Source organism: Puntigrus tetrazona, unplaced genomic scaffold (genome assembly GCF_018831695.1).
Source record: "Puntigrus tetrazona isolate hp1 unplaced genomic scaffold, ASM1883169v1 S000000003, whole genome shotgun sequence".
Taxonomy (NCBI): Eukaryota; Metazoa; Chordata; class Actinopteri; order Cypriniformes; family Cyprinidae; genus Puntigrus; species Puntigrus tetrazona.
The window spans coordinates 1,601,864-1,616,863 of NW_025047683.1; positions in this window are offsets into that span (position 1 = coordinate 1,601,864).

Sequence of the window (15,000 nt, forward strand, 5' to 3'; positions counted from 1 at the left end):
TGGAAAACATTCATCGAGGGCCTTTATTAAATAAAATCATGCCCAATAAAAGAGTTAATGGGTGGGTTAGTCTGTGGCGCAGGCCTTATAGAAAAACATTTTCCAGGGCCTTTATTAAATAAAATCACGCCCAATAAAGAGTTACTGTGTCGGGTTAGTCTGTGAGGCAGGCCTTAAAAAAACTGTCATCAGGGCCTTTATTAAATAAAATCATGCCCATAAGAGTGTTATTATATGAGGGGTTAGTCTGTGAGCGCAGGCCTTAAAGAAAACATTTATCCAGGGCCTTTATTAAATAAAATCATGCCCAATAAAGCGTTACTGTGTCGGGTTAGTCTGTGGCGCAGGCCTTATAGAAAACATTTTTCCAGGGCCTTTATTAAATAAAATCATGCCCAATAAAGCGTTACTGTGTCGGGTTAGTCTGTGGCGCAGGCCTTATAGAAAACATTTTCCAGGGCCTTTATTAAGTAAAATCATGCCCAACAAAGAGTTACTGTGTCGGGTTAGTCTGTGAGCGCAGGCCTTAAAGAAAACTGTCATCCAGGGCCTTTATTAAATAAAATCATGCCCATAAGAGTGTTATTATGTGGGGTTAGTCAGTGAGCGCAGTGCTTATAGAAAACATTTTCCAGGGCCTTTATTAAATAAAATCACGCCCAATAAAGCGTTACTGTGTCGGGTTAGTCTGTGGCGCAGGCCTTATAGAAAAACATTTTCCAGGGCCTTTATTAAATAAAATCACGCCCAATAAAGAGTTACTGTGTCGGGTTAGTCTGTGAGGTAGGCCTTAAAGAAAACTGTCATCAGGGCCTTAATTAAATAAAATCATGCCCATAAGAGTGTTATTGTGAGGGTTAGTCAGTGGCGCAGGCCTTATAGAAAACATTCATCGAGGGCCTTTATTAAATAAAATCATGCCCAATAAAGAGTTACTGTGTCGGGGTCAGTCTGTGGCGCAGGCCTTATAGAAAACATTTTCCAGGGCCTTTATTAAATAAAATCACGCCCAATAAAGAGTTACTGTGTCGGGTTAGTCTGTGGCGCAGGCCTTATAGAAAAACATTCATCGAGGGCCTTTATTAAATAAAATCACGCCCAATAAAGCGTTACTGTGTCGGGTTAGTCTGTGGCGCAGGCCTTATAGAAAAACATTTTTCCAGGGCCTTTATTAAATAAAATCACGCCCAATAAAGAGTTACTGTGTCGGGTTAGTCTGTGAGGTAGGCCTTAAAGAAAACTGTCATCAGGGCCTTAATTAAATAAAATCATGCCCATAAAGTGTTATTGTGCAGGGGTTAGTCAGTGAGCGCAGGCCTTATAGAAAACATTCATCGAGGGCCTTTATTAAATAAAATCATGCCCAATAAAGAGTTACTGTGTCGGGGGTCAGTCTGTGGCGCAGGCCTTATAGAAAACATTTTCCAGGGCCTTTATTAAATAAAATCACGCCCAATAAGAGTTACTGTGTCAGGTTAGTCTGTGAGGCAGGCCTTATACAAAACATTCATCGAGGGCCTTTATTAAATAAAATCATGCCCAATGAAGAGTTACTGTGTCGGGGTTAGTCTGTGGCGCAGGCCTTATAGAAAACATTCATCAGGGCCTTTATTAAATACAATCATGCCCAATAAAGCGTTAATGTGTCGGGTTAGTCTGTGAGCGCAGGCCTTAAAAAAACTGTCATCAGGGCCTTTATTAAATAAAATCATGCCCAATGAAGCGTTACTGTGTCGGGTTAGTCTGTGGCGCAGGCCTTATAGAAACCATTTTTCCAGGGCCTTTATTAAATAAAATCATGCCCAATAAAGCGTTACTGTGTCGGGTTAGTCTGTGGCGCAGGCCTTATAGAAAACATTTTCCAGGGCCTTTATTAAGTAAAATCATGCCCAACAAAGAGTTACTGTGTCGGGTTAGTCTGTGGCGCAGGCCTTATAGAAACATTGTTCCAGGGCCTTTATTAAATAAAATCATGCCCAATGAAGCGTTACTGTGTCGGGTTAGTCTGTGGCGCAGGCCTTATAGAAAACATTTTTCCAGGGCCTTTATTAAATAAAATCATGCCCAATAAAGCGTTACTGTGTCGGGTTAGTCTGTGGCGCAGGCCTTATAGAAAACATTTTCCAGGGCCTTTATTAAGTAAAATCATGCCCAACAAAGAGTTACTGTGTGGGTTAGTCTGTGGCGCAGGCCTTATAGAAAACATTGTTCCAGGGCCTTTATTAAATAAAATCATGCCCAATGAAGCGTTACTGTGTCGGGTTAGTCTGTGGCGCAGGCCTTATAGAAAACATTCAATCAGGGCCTTTATTAAATAAAAACATGCCCAAATAAGTGCTATTGTGATGGGGTTAGTCTGTGACCCCAGGCCCTGTGTAAAACTGTCACCCAGGGCCTTTATAGAGTAAAATCATGCCCAATAAGGTTAGGGTTAGGGTTAGGTTAGGGTTAGGGTTAGGGTTAGGGTTAGGGTTAGGGCTAGGGTTAGGGGTTAGGGTTAGGGTTTGGGTTAGGGTTAGGGTTAGGGCTAGGGTTAGGGTTAGGGTTAGGGTTAGGGCTAGGGTTAGGGTTAGGGTTAGGGTTAGGGTTAGGGTTAGGGTTAGGGTTAGGGTTAGGGTTAGGGTTAGGGTTAGGGTTAGGGCTAGGGGTTAGGGTTAGGGTTAGGGTTAGGGTTAGGGGTTAGTCTCTGTGGCTTGGGCCTTATAGAAAACATTCATCAGGGCCTTTATTAAATAAAATCATGCCCAAATAAGTGTTATTGTGATGGGGTTAGTCTGTGGCGCAGGCCTTATAGAAAACATTCATCCAGGGTCTCTATTAAATAAAATCATGCCCAATAAGGTGTTACTGTGTAGGGTTAGTCTGTGAGCGCAGGCCCTTTGTAAAACATTCATCCAGGGCCTTTATTAAATAATATCATGCCCAAATAAGTGTTATTGTGATGGGGTTAGTCTGTGGCGCAGGCCTTATAGAAAACATTCATCAGGGCCTTTATTAAATAAAATCATGCCCAAATAAGTGTTATTGTGATAGGGTTAGTCTGTGAGCGCAGGCCTTATAGAAAACATTCATCCAGGGCCTTTATAGAATAAAATCATGCCCAAATAAGTGTTATTGTGATGGGGTTAGTCTGTGAGTGCAGGCCTTATAGAAAACATTCCTCCAGGGCCTTTATTAAATAAAATCATGCCCAATAAAAGCGCTACTGTGTCGGGTTAGTCTGTGGCGCAGGCCTTTGTAGAAAACATTCATCCAGGGCCTTTTTAAATAAAATCATGCCCAAATAAGTGTTATTGTGATGGGGTTAGTCTGTGGCGCAGGCCTTATAGAAAACATTCATCCAGGGCCTTTATAGAATAAAATCATGCCCACATAAGTGTTATTGTGATGGGGTTAGTCTGTGAGCGCAGGCCTTATAGAAAACATTCATCCAGGGCCTTTATAGAAAAAATTATGCCCAATAAGGTGTTAGTGTGTGGAGGTTAGTCTGTGGCGCAGGCCCTTTGTAAAACATTCATCCAGGGCGAGAATGAAATAAAAGCGATGCCCATTAAAGTGTTACTGCGTTGGGGTTAATGTGTGAGCCCAGGCCCTTTGGAAAATTGAAATCCAGACACGGGGTTCGTAAATGTGTGTGTCGAGAAGTCGCTCTTAACCCGGCCTTGATCGGCTGTGCAGCGCCTGGATGTCTGGGCGTAGGTTTTGAGCGCTTATTAAAAAAAATCCTCCAGGGTGGAGGGTCGAGTGGGAAAGCGTCGAGAAGTCGCACTTAACCCGGCGAGATCGGCTGAAATATGCGCCTGGATGTTTGGACTTAGGTTTTGAAAGCAAAAAAATCCTCCAGGGTGGCGGGAGTCGAGTGGGAAGCGTCCGGGAAGTCGCACTTAACCCGGCCGAGATCGTCTGAAATATGCGCCTGGATGTCTGGACTTAGGTTTTGAGCGGCAAAAAATATACCTCCAGGGTGGAGGGTCGAGTGGGAAAGCGTCGAGAAGTCGCACTTAACCCGGCCGAGATCGGCTGAAATATGCGCCTGGATGTCTGGACTTAGGTTTTGAAAGCAAAAAAAAAATCCTCCAGGGTGGCGGGGTCGAGTGGGAAAGCGTCCGGGAAGTCGCACTTAACCCGGCCGAGATCGTCTGAAATATGCGCCTGGATGTTTGGACTTAGGTTTTGAAAGCAAAAAAATCCTCCAGGGTGGCGAAGTCAGTGGGAAAGCGTCCGGGAAGTCGCACTTAACCCGGCCGAGATCGTCTGAAATATGCGCCTGGATGTCTGGACTTAGGTTTTGAGCGGCAAAAAATACCTCCAGGGTGGAGGTCGAGTGGGAAAGCGTCGAGAAGTCGCACTTAACCGGCGAGATCGGCTGAAATATGCGCCTGGATGTTTGGACTTAGGTTTTGAAAGCAAAAAAAAATCCTCCAGGGTGGCGGGGGTCGAGTGGGAAAGCGTCCGGGAAGTCGCACTTAACCCGGCCGAGATCGTCTGAAATATGCGCCTGGATGTTTGGACTTAGGTTTTGAAAGCAAAAAAATTTCCTCCAGGGTGGCGGGGGTCGAGTGGGAAAGCGTCCGGGAAGTCGCACTTAACCCGGCCGAGATCGTCTGAAATATGCGCCTGGATGTTTGGACTTAGGTTTTGAAAGCAAAAAATTTCCTCCAGGGTGGCGAAGTCGAGTGGGAAAGCGTCGGGAAGTCGCACTTAACCCGGCCGAGATCGTCTGAAATATGCGCCTGGATGTTTGGACTTAGGTTTTGAACGAAAAAAAATTTCCTCCAGGGAGACCGGGGTCGAGTGGGAAAGCGTCCGAGAAGTCGCACTTAACCCGGCCGAGATCGGCTGGATGAAGCGCCTGGATGTCTGGACTTAGGTTTTGAAAGCAAAAAAATTTCCTCCCAGGGCGGCGGGTCGAGTGGGAAAGCGTCCGGGAAAGCGCTTAACCGGACTCGATCGGTCGGATGAAGCGCCTGGATGTTTGGACTTAGGTTTTGAGCATAAAAAAATTTCCTCCAGGGCGGCGAAGTCGAGTGGGAAAGCGTCGGGAAAGCGCACTTAACCGGACTCGATCGGTCGGATGATAAGCGCCTGGATGTTTGGACTTAGGTTTTGAAAGCAAAAAATTTCCTCCAGGGCGGCGAAGTCGAGTGGGAAAGCGTCCGGGAAGGCGCACTTAACCGGACTCGATCGGTCGGATGAAGCGCCTGGATGTCTGGACTTAGGTTTTGAAAGCAAAAAATTTCCTCCAGGGCGGCGAAGTCGAGTGGGAAAGCGTCGGGAAAGGCGCACTAAACCGGACTCGATCGGTCGGATGAAGCGCCTGGATGTTTGGACTTAGGTTTTGAGCGCAAAAAAAATTTCCTCCAGGGGCGGCGAAGTCGAGTGGGAAAGCGTCGGGAAGGCGCACTTAACCGGACTCGATCGGTCGGATGAAGCGCCTGGATGTTTGGACTTAGGTTTTGAGCGAAAAAAATTTCCTCCAGGGCGGCGAAGTCGAGTGGGAAAGCGTCGAGAAGTCGCACTTAACCCGGCGAGATCGGCTGAAATATGCGCCTGGATGTTTGGACTTAGGTTTTGAGCGAAAAAAAATTTCCTCCAGGAGGCGGGTCGAGTGGGAAAGCGTCGAAGTCGCACTTAACCGGGCGAGATCGGCTGAAATATGCGCCTGGATGTTTGGACTTAGGTTTTGAGCGAAAAAAAATTTCCTCCAGGAGGCGGGGTCGAGTGGGAAAGCGTCGAGAGTCGCACTTAACCCGGCTGAGATCGGCTGAAATATGCGCCTGGATGTTTGGACTTAGGTTTTGAGCGAAAAAAATTTCCTCCAGGAGGCGGGTCGAGTGGGAAAGCGTCGAGAAGTCGCACTTAACCCGGCTGAGATCGGCTGAAATATGCGCCTGGATGATTTTCGTTTGAAAATTGCACTAAGTCAACCGGGAAAGGTCCGACTTCCATACCCTCCGAGGCTCGAGTCAGGCCGACCGAGAGCCTCTTCGGGCACGATTCAAATTTCACCGCGACCCGGAGGTGGCCGTTTACCAGAACAACTTTTACATCAACTTTAATTTTTTTTTTTTTTTTTTTTTTTTTTCTCTAAAAACTCTGAAATTCGTGCCCTGCTGCGCGTCGCTGCTAACAGGGCGAGTCTGTGGCGCAGGCCTTTGTGAAAACATTCATCAGGGCCTTTAATAAATAAAATCATACCCAAATCTGTGTTATTGTGGTGGGGTTAGTCTGTGGCGCAGGCCTTATGGAAAACATTCATCGAGGGCCTTTATTAAATAAAATCATGCCCAATAAAGAGTTAATGGGTGGGTTAGTCTGTGGCGCAGGCCTTATAGAAAAACATTTTCCAGGGCCTTTATTAAATAAAATCACGCCCAATAAAGAGTTACTGTGTCGGGTTAGTCTGTGAGGCAGGCCTTAAAAAAACTGTCATCAGGGCCTTTATTAAATAAAATCATGCCCATAAGAGTGTTATTATGCAGGAGGTTAGTCTGTGAGCGCAGGCCTTAAAGAAAACATTTATCAGGGCCTTTATTAAATAAAATCATGCCCAATAAAGCGTTACTGTGTCGGGTTAGTCTGTGGCGCAGGCCTTATAGAAAACATTTTTCCAGGGCCTTTATTAAATAAAATCATGCCCAATAAAGCGTTACTGTGTCGGGTTAGTCTGTGGCGCAGGCCTTATAGAAAACATTTTCCAGGGCCTTTATTAAGTAAAATCATGCCCAACAAAGAGTTACTGTGTCGGGTTAGTCTGTGAGCGCAGGCCTTAAAGAAAACTGTCATCAGGGCCTTTATTAAATAAAATCATGCCCATAAGAGTGTTATTTATAGCGGGGTTAGTCAGTGAGCGCAGTGCTTATAGAAAACATTTTCCAGGGCCTTTATTAAATAAAATCACGCCCAATAAAGCGTTACTGTGTCGGGTTAGTCTGTGGCGCAGGCCTTATAGAAAAACATTTTCCAGGGCCTTTATTAAATAAAATCACGCCCAATAAAGAGTTACTGTGTCGGGTTAGTCTGTGAGGTAGGCCTTAAAGAAAACTGTCATCAGGGCCTTAATTAAATAAAATCATGCCCATAAGAGTGTTATTTATGCAGGGGTTAGTCAGTGGCGCAGGCCTTATAGAAAACATTCATCGAGGGCCTTTATTAAATAAAATCATGCCCAATAAAGAGTTACTGTGTGTCGGGGTCAGTCTGTGGCGCAGGCCTTATAGAAAACATTTTCCAGGGCCTTTATTAAATAAAATCACGCCCAATAAAGAGTTACTGTGTCGGGTTAGTCTGTGGCGCAGGCCTTATAGAAAAACATTCATCGAGGGCCTTTATTAAATAAAATCACGCCCAATAAAGCGTTACTGTGTCGGGTTAGTCTGTGGCGCAGGCCTTATAGAAAAACATTTTCCAGGGCCTTTATTAAATAAAATCACGCCCAATAAAGAGTTACTGTGTCGGGTTAGTCTGTGAGGTAGGCCTTAAAGAAAACTGTCATCAGGGCCTTAATTAAATAAAATCATGCCCATAAGAGTGTTATTATGCATGAGGTTAGTCAGTGGCGCAGGCCTTATAGAAAACATTCATCGAGGGCCTTTATTAAATAAAATCATGCCCAATAAAAGAGTTACTGTGTCGGGGTCAGTCTGTGGCGCAGGCCTTATAGAAAACATTTTCCAGGGCCTTTATTAAATAAAATCACGCCCAATAAAGAGTTACTGTGTCGGGTTAGTCTGTGAGGCAGGCCTTATACAAAACATTCATCGAGGGCCTTTATTAAATAAAATCATGCCCAATGAAGAGTTACTGTGTCGGGGGTTAGTCTGTGGCGCAGGCCTTATAGAAAACATTCATCCAGGGCCTTTATTAAATACAATCATGCCCAATAAAGCGTTAATGTGTCGGGTTAGTCTGTGGCGCAGGCCTTAAAGAAAACTGTCATCAGGGCCTTTATTAAATAAAATCATGCCCAATGAAGCGTTACTGTGTCGGGTTAGTCTGTGGCGCAGGCCTTATAGAAACCATTTTTTCCAGGGCCTTTATTAAATAAAATCATGCCCAATAAAGCGTTACTGTGTCGGGTTAGTCTGTGGCGCAGGCCTTATAGAAAACATTTTCCAGGGCCTTTATTAAGTAAAATCATGCCCAACAAAAAGAGTTACTGTGTCGGGTTAGTCTGTGGCGCAGGCCTTATAGAAAACATTGTTCCAGGGCCTTTATTAAATAAAATCATGCCCAATGAAGCGTTACTGTGTCGGGTTAGTCTGTGAGCGCAGGCCTTATAGAAAACATTTTTCCAGGGCCTTTATTAAATAAAATCATGCCCAATAAAGCGTTACTGTGTCGGGTTAGTCTGTGGCGCAGGCCTTATAGAAAACATTTTCCAGGGCCTTTATTAAGTAAAATCATGCCCAACAAAGAGTTACTGTGTCGGGTTAGTCTGTGGCGCAGGCCTTATAGAAAACATTGTTCCAGGGCCTTTATTAAATAAAATCATGCCCAATGAAGCGTTACTGTGTCGGGTTAGTCTGTGGCGCAGGCCTTATAGAAAACATTCAATCAGGGCCTTTATTAAATAAAAACATGCCCAAATAAGTGCTATTGTGATGGGGTTAGTCTGTGACCCCAGGCCCTGTGTAAAACTGTCACCCAGGGCCTTTATAGAGTAAAATCATGCCCAATAAGGTTAGGGTTAGGGTTAGGGTTAGGGTTAGGGTTAGGGTTAGGGTTAGGGCTAGGGTTAGGGTTAGGGTTAGGGTTTGGGTTAGGGTTAGGGTTAGGGCTAGGGTTAGGGTTAGGGTTAGGGTTAGGGCTAGGGTTAGGGTTAGGGTTAGGGTTAGGGTTAGGGTTAGGGTTAGGGTTAGGGTTAGGGTTAGGGTTAGGGTTAGGGCTAGGGTTAGGGTTAGGGTTAGGGTTAGGGTTAGGGGTTAGTCTGTGGCCTTGGGCCTTATAGAAAACATTCATCAGGGCCTTTATTAAATAAAATCATGCCCAAATAAGTGTTATTGTGATGGGGTTAGTCTGTGAGCGCAGGCCTTATAGAAAACATTCATCCAGGGTCTCTATTAAATAAAATCATGCCCAATAAGGTGTTACTGTGTAGGGTTAGTCTGTGAGCGCAGGCCCTTTGTAAAACATTCATCAGGGCCTTTATTAAATAATATCATGCCCAAATAAGTGTTATTGTGATGGGGTTAGTCTGTGAGCGCAGGCCTTATAGAAAACATTCATCCAGGGCCTTTATTAAATAAAATCATGCCCAAATAAGTGTTATTGTGATAGGGTTAGTCTGTGAGCGCAGGCCTTATAGAAAACATTCATCCAGGGCCTTTATAGAATAAAATCATGCCCAAATAAGTGTTATTGTGATGGGGTTAGTCTGTGAGTGCAGGCCTTATAGAAAACATTCCTCCAGGGCCTTTATTAAATAAAATCATGCCCAATAAGGCGCTACTGTGTGGGGTTAGTCTGTGAGCGCAGGCCTTTGTAGAAAACATTCATCCAGGGCCTTTTTAAATAAAATCATGCCCAAATAAGTGTTATTGTGATGGGGTTAGTCTGTGAGCGCAGGCCTTATAGAAAACATTCATCCAGGGCCTTTATAGAATAAAATCATGCCCACATAAGTGTTATTGTGATGGGGTTAGTCTGTGGCGCAGGCCTTATAGAAAACATTCATCCAGGGCCTTTATAGAAAAAAATTATGCCCAATAAGGTGTTAGTGTGTAGGGTTAGTCTGTGGCGCAGGCCCTTTGTAAAACATTCATCCAGGGCGAGAATGAAATAAAGCGATGCCCATTAAAGTGTTACTGCGTTGGGGTTAATGTGTGAGCCCAGGCCCTTTGGAAAATTGAAATCCAGACACGGGGTTCGTAAATGTGTGTGTCGAGAAGTCGCTCTTAACCCGGCCTTGATCGGCTGTAGCAGCGCCTGGATGTCTGGGCGTAGGTTTTGAGCAGCAAAAAAATCCTCCAGGGTGGAGGGTCGAGTGGGAAAGCGTCCGAGAAGTCGCACTTAACCCGGCCGAGATCGGCTGAAATATGCGCCTGGATGTTTGGACTTAGGTTTTGAAAGCAAAAAAATCCTCCAGGGTGGCGGGTCGAGTGGGAAAGCGTCCGGGAAGTCGCACTTAACCCGGCCGAGATCGTCTGAAATATGCGCCTGGATGTCTGGACTTAGGTTTTGAGCGGCAAAAATACCTCAGGGGTGGAGGGTCGAGTGGGAAAGCGTCGAGAAGTCGCACTTAACCCGGCCGAGATCGGCTGAAATATGCGCCTGGATGTCTGGACTTAGGTTTTGAAAGCAAAAAAATCCTCCAGGGTGGCGGGAAGTCGAGTGGGAAAGCGTCGGGAAGTCGCACTTAACCCGGCCGAGATCGTCTGAAATATGCGCCTGGATGTTTGGACTTAGGTTTTGAAAGCAAAAAAATCCTCCAGGGTGGCGAAGTCGAGTGGGAAAGCGTCGGGAAGTCGCACTTAACCCGGCGAGATCGTCTGAAATATGCGCGCCTGGATGTCTGGACTTAGGTTTTGAGCGGCAAAAAATACCTCCAGGGTGGAGAGGTCGAGTGGGAAAGCGTCCGAGAAGTCGCACTTAACCCGGCCGAGATCGGCTGAAATATGCGCCTGGATGTTTGGACTTAGGTTTTGAAAGCAAAAAAATCCTCCAGGGTGGCGAAGTCGAGTGGGAAAGCGTCGGGAAGTCGCGCTTAACCCGGCCGAGATCGTCTGAAATATGCGCCTGGATGTTTGGACTTAGGTTTTGAAAGCAAAAAATTTCCTCCAGGGTGGCGAAGTCGAGTGGGAAAGCGTCCGGAAGTCGCATAACCCGGCGAGATCGTCTGAAATATGCGCCTGGATGTTTGGACTTAGGTTTTGAAAGCAAAAAATTTCCTCCAGGGTGGCGAAGTCGAGTGGGAAAGCGTCGGGAAGTCGCACTTAACCGGCGAGATCGTCTGAAATATGCGCCTGGATGTTTGGACTTAGGTTTTGAGCGAAAAAAATTTCCTCCAGGGACCGGGGTCGAGTGGGAAAGCGTCGAAGTCGCACTTAACCCGGCGAGATCGGCTGGATGAAGCGCCTGGATGTCTGGACTTAGGTTTTGAAAGCAAAAAAATTTCCTCCAGGGCGGCGGGAAGTCGAGTGGGAAAGCGTCCGGGAAGGCGCGCTTAACCGGACTCGATCGGTCGGATGAAGCGCCTGGATGTTTGGACTTAGGTTTTGAGCGCAAAAAATTTCCTCCAGGGCGGCGAAGTCGAGTGGGAAAGCGTCGGGAAGCGCGCTTAACCGGACTCGATCGGTCGGATGAAGCGCCTGGATGTTTGGACTTAGGTTTTGAGCGCAAAAAAATTTCCTCCAGGGCGGCGAAGTCGAGTGGGAAAGCGTCGGGAAGCGCGCTTAAACCGGACTCGATCGGTCGGATGAAGCGCCTGGATGTTTGGACTTAGGTTTTGAGCGAAAAAAATTTCCTCCAGGGCGGCGAAGTCGAGTGGGAAAGCGTCGGGAAGCGCGCGCTTAACCGGACTCGATCGGTCGGATGAAGCGCCTGGATGTTTGGACTTAGGTTTTGAGCGAAAAAAATTTCCTCCAGGGCGGCGAAGTCGAGTGGGAAAGCGTCGGGAAGGCGCGCCAACCGGACTCGATCGGTCGGATGAAGCGCCTGGATGTTTGGACTTAGGTTTTGAGCGAAAAAAAATTTCCTCCAGGGCGGCGAAGTCGAGTGGGAAAGCGTCGGGGGAAGCGCGCTTAACCGGACTCGTCGGTCGGATGAAGCGCCTGGATGTTTGGACTTAGGTTTTGAGCGAAAAAATTTCCTCCAGGGCGGCGAAGTCGAGTGGGAAAGCGTCGGGAAGGCGCGCTTAACCGGACTCGATCGGTCGGATGAAGCGCCTGGATGTTTGGACTTAGGTTTTGAGCGAAAAAAATTTCCTCCAGGGCGGCGAAGTCGAGTGGGAAAGCGTCCGGGAAGCGCGCTTAACCGGACTCGATCGGTCGGATGAAGCGCCTGGATGATTTTCGTTTGAAAATTGCACTAAGTCAACCGAGGAAAGGTCCGACTTCCATACCCTCCGAGGCTCGAGTCAGGCCGACCGAGAGGCCTCCTCCGGGCATGATTCAAATTTTCCCGCGACCCTGGAGGTGGCGTTTACACAGAACAACTTTTACATGGGTACGATTTGGTGAGCGCGTGTTTTGTGGACTTAGTCTCTGGCGAAAAAAAGTCGAAAAAGCGACTAAGTCCATATCGACTTAGGTTTTGAGCGCAATCTTTCTGAAGCTCGGGCGAGGAGCTATCGAGCGCTTCACCTGAAACACGGACACAGGCGCCGAGAGAGGGCGTTCGGCGGGCGTCCCCCTCGGCCCAGCGTGATCGATTGGGCGCGCGCGCGCCTAGCCTAGAGACCCCACCGGCCAGCCCGCTGCTGCTATAAATCGGGAGTGCCTGGCAGAGCACGGCGTGCAATGGGTTTACGTTTGGGCTTTGACAGCGCGCGCGCCGGGCAATTTGGGCGTTCGTTACGAGCAGGCCCCCTCAGCCCGAGGAAGGCGCGAACCCGCCGGAGGAGGCCTGAGCGGCGGTCAGGCGCGAGAGTCCGTCACGGCGGGCGTGGAGGGCAGAAGCGCGGCAGCGTCCGGCGGCGCGCGGCGAGTACCCCGTCCCGTGAAACACACTTTTCGGCGTCGGCGCGATCCCAGCGGCCACCCACCCCCCAGCGGCCCCGCCCGGAAGGTTCGAGCAGCGCGTCGCCCTATGGCGGCGGTCTTAGCCGAGGTCAAGCGGGGTCTGCCCAGGCCCCCTCCTCAGGCGGACTGAGACCCGTGTGTGAAGCAAAAGCGCAGCGTCGGTTAGTCGACCGACCCACAGGGGTTACCTGGTTGATCCTGCCAGTAACATATGCTTGTCTCAAAGATTAAGCCATGCAGGTCTAAGTGCACCACGGCGGTACAGTGAAACTGCGAATGGCTCATTAAATCAGTTATGGTCCCTTTGATCGCTCCACCGCGGTACTTGGATAACTGTGGCAATTCCAGAGCTAATACATGCAAGCGGCGCCGACCGGGCGACCGCTCTCCTCGCGGGGCGGGAGGCTGAGGCAGCGTGCATTTATCAGATCAAAACCCATCCGGGCCCCGAGATCCGTCCTCGGACCGGTACCTTTGGTGACTCTAGATAACCTCGGGCGATCGCTCGCCCTTCGCGGCGGCGGCGATTCATTCAGTGTCTGCCTATCAACTTTCGATGGTACATCAGGCGCCTACCATGGTGACCACGGGTGGCGGGAATCGGGGTTCGATTCGGAGAGGAGCCTGAAAGCGGCTACCACATCCAAGGAAGGCAGCAGGCGCGCAAATTACCCATTTCCGACTCGGAGAGGTAGTGGCGAAAAATAACAATACAGGTCTCTTTGAGGCCCTGTAATTGGAATAGCGTATCTTAAACACATGGCGAGGACCCATTGGAGGCAAGTCTGGTGCCAGCAGCGCGGTAATTCCAGCTCAATAGCGTATATTAAAGTTGCTGCAGTTAAAAAGCTCGTAGTTGGATCTCGGGATCTGGCTGGCGGTCCGCCGAGAAGCGAGCCACCGCCCGTCCCAGGTCCCTGCCTCGGCGCCCCGGATGCCCTTGGCTGGGTGTCGGTCGAGGGCAAAGCGTTTACTTTGAAAAAATTAGAGTGTTCAAAGCAGGCGGCGTCGCCGCTGAATACGCAGCTAGGAATAATGGAATAGGACTCGGTTCTATTTTGTGGGTTTCTGGAACCGGAGCCATGATTAAGAGGGCGGCGGGGCATTCGTATTGCGCGCTAGAGGTGAAATTCTTGGACGGCGCAAGGCGGACAGCAGCATTTGCCAAGAATGTTTTCATTAATCAGAAACGAAAGTCGGAGGTTGAAGGCGATCAGATACCGTCGTAGTTCCGACCGTAAGCGATGCCGACCAGCGATCGGCGGCGTTATTCCCATGACCCGCCGGGCGGCGTGCGGGAAACCCACAGTCTTTGGGTTCGGGGAGTATGGTTGCAAAGCTGAAACTTAAAGGAATTGGCGGAAGGCACCACCAGGAGTGGAGCCTGCGGCTTAATTTGACTCAACACGGGAAACCTCACCCGGCCCGGACACGGAAAGGATTGACAGATTGATAGCTCTTTCTCGATTCTGTGGGTGGTGGTGCATGGCGTTCTTAGTTGGTGGAAGCGATTTGTCTGGTTCATTCCGATAGCGAGCGAGACTCCGGCTTGCTAAATAGTGGCGCGGCCACTTGGGTCGGCGTCAAAAACTTCTTAGAGGACAAGTGGCGTTCAGCCACGCGAGATGGAGCAATAACAGGTCTGTGATGCCCTTAGATGTCGGGGCTGGCGCGCGCGCCACAATGGGCGGATCAGCGTGTGTCTACCCTGCGCCCGAGGCGCGGGTAACCAGCTGAACCCGCTCGTGATCGGGACTGGGGATTGAAACTATTTCCCATCAGCGAGGAATTCCCAGTAAGCGCGGGTCATAAGCTCGCGTTGATTAAGTCCCTGCCCTTTGTACACACCGCCCGTCGCTACTACCGATTGGATGGTTTAGTGAGGTCCTCGGACCCGGCCCGCCCGGGCCCCTCGCGAGAGCTCTGGCGGGGGCGCCGGGAAGGCGATCAAACTTGACTATCTAGAGGAAGTAAAAGTCGTAACAAGGTTTCCGTAGGTGAACCTGCGGAAGGATCGTGCTCGGCCCGGCCCGATCAAGCGAAACCGCCCGGCGCGAGGCCTAGCCCACCTCCCCGTCTCAAGCTCGGGTGCGCGGCAGAGGCGGCGGCTCGGCGCGGCCTCTCCCCTCGGGCACCAGCAGCGCAGGCGCGATAAGAAAAAAAAGAACTTGACTGTCGCTGCACTCGGCGGCCCCCGCTTTCAGCGGCGGGGCTGAGCGGGCCCTGGCGAGTACCCATACGGCCTCGGGACCGTGGGTTCAAAGTCTCCTCCCGCGAAGGAGCGCCCGTCGGGGTAAAAAACCTCTATCCTATTTTACTC